The sequence below is a fragment of the Bison bison genome, unplaced genomic scaffold, assembly GCF_000754665.1.
Source record: "Bison bison bison isolate TAMUID 2011002044 unplaced genomic scaffold, Bison_UMD1.0 scf7180017864354, whole genome shotgun sequence".
Classification (NCBI taxonomy): Eukaryota; Metazoa; Chordata; class Mammalia; order Artiodactyla; family Bovidae; genus Bison; species Bison bison.
The window spans coordinates 5,895,866-5,898,212 of record NW_011494926.1 but is presented as its reverse complement, the minus strand read 5'-3'; positions in this window follow the sequence as shown (position 1 = coordinate 5,898,212).

Here is a 2,347-nt window from a genome sequence, read left to right as displayed (position 1 = left end):
TGTGCGCGGATATTTGCTGTGTGCCAGCTGTTTGGCTGCTCCCGGTAGAAGAATGCAAGGTTGAATATGCTCCCAAGAGCTTTCAGTGTAGCTGGGTAGGCCAGAGTTAGAAGTCTGAGCAGTTTATCAGATCAGTGTGAAGCACAGACTGTCAATCGGTATAAATCAGGCAAGATCTTTGTTCTTGATTATAATGTTTCCCCTTTTGTGTAACTACCCACTGAGCTTTACAGTCTCCTCACGGATAAGTGTCATTTTTACTTTGAAATGTTTATGTCTGCTGAACAATTATCTCATTCATATCAGTGTGCTGAAATAAGATCAAGCCCCAAATCAGCTCACTTAATTGCAAGGACAGATTCTGATACTGAATATATTTGACCACTCTCTTTTTGTTTGTTCTTGGGTATAAATAATAGCTGACACAGAAGTTCCAAGTTCCAGTGCTGATTTTCTAGGGCTGTGCTCTTTGTTAAATCAGTGTCAAACCCCGAAAGAAACCAGTCTCTTTTTTGTAAATCCAAGAAAAGCCTTTGTATCAATTCTGTACATATTTTTGTATCATTTCTTTGTTCATCATCTTATCAGCAAATCCTGTCGGTTCTGCCCTCAGAATTCTTCCAGGCTGTTAATGTTTCACCACTTCCCAGCTACCACCTGGGACCAAGTCACCCACTGGACTCCTAACTGCTTCCACCTTTGCCTCCTACAGTCTTCTATCACCAGAACCAAGAGGGATCTATTTAACTAAGTCAGATCATGTCACTGTCCAGAGCCCCTCACTGGCTTCTCATCTCACCAAAGAGCAAGAACCAAAGTCCTTTTATTGCTTACAATACTGTACTAAATCGAAGGTGCCCCACTAGGACCTCTCAGACCAGCATGCGTGCTAAGCTTCAGTAATGTCCGACTCTTTGTGACCCCATGAACTGTAGCCCGCCAGGCTCCTCTGTCCATGGGATTCTCCAGGCAAGAATACTGGAGTGGGTTGCCATGCCCTCCTCCAGGGATCTTTAGACCCAGGGATACAACCCGGGTCTCTTAAGTCTCCTGCTTTGGCAGTTGGGTTCTTTACCTCTAGCACCACCTGGGCAACCGTCTCAGAGCCCTTGCCATTTTCCCATGAACTCTTGCTTTAATTTGGTGGCTCAGATGGTAAAGAATCTGCCTGCAATGCAGGAGACCCAGGTTGAAATAGGAAATGGTAACCCACTCTAGTATTCTTGCCTGGAAAATTCCATGGACTGAGGAGCCTGGTGGGCTGCAGTCCATGGGGTCACAAAGAGTTGGATACCACTGAAGCAACTTAGCACACAGGAGGGGCTACACTTCCCGCTTGCTTTAACCAGATTACCCTCTACTCCCCCTACTGTTGGCTCAGGGCCTTTGCACTTCCTGCTCTTTTCCCTTCTAAACTTCCTCATCTTGTTCAGGTGTCTCCCTTCTCATCTTCTCCAGGTCTCTGCAGCAAGACCTTCCTTTGATCACCCCACTTAAGTGGCACAACCCCACCCAGGCAGAATCATGTACCCTGCTTTATTTGTTTGCTGTTTGTTTCCCCACATTAGAATATAAAGTCCAAGAGATTAAAAATTGGGATTTGCTTGATTCAACACCACATCCCCAGTGCCTGGAACAGAACTGGCATATAATAGACATTGGATAACTGTTTCTCACTTGTTTATTCCACCAATCTTTATTAAAGGTCTGCTACTATGTTCCAGACAACATGTTTTTTAAAAAAAAATCTCTGCTCTCTGGGGGCTTGCAGACCTGTGAGGGAGACTGATAATAAGTAAACAGATGAGTATATCTACTTCAGGTAGCAATAAATGCCATGAAGAAAATAAAAATGTGAAATGAGATAGAGGGACTGGTTGGTGAAATAAGTTCTGGGATACTACAGTAGATGAGAATATACATATGTATCTGTGAAGAGCCAACTCATTGGAAAAGCCCCTGATGCTGGGAAAGATTGAGGGAAGGAGGAGAAGGGGGCAACAAAGGATGAGATGGTTGGATGACATGACCGACTCCATGGACATGGGTTTGAGCAAACTCTGGAGTTAGTGAAGGACAGGGAAGACAGGCGTGCTGCAGTCCGTGTGGTCACGAAGACTGGGACATGACTGAGTGACTGAACAACAACAACAACACTGTATACAGACTGGCTGGGAGTCTCTCCAGGAGAGTGGCATTTGAGCTGAATAATAAGAGAGACAGCCATGGGAAGTTCTGAAGGAAGGGCATTTCAGGCAGAGGGCAGAGCAAGGGAAAGGAGTCTGGGTTAGCAATGAGCTTGATATGTCTCGCAGTGGAAGCTTGTCTGCCGTATCATCTTCATGTA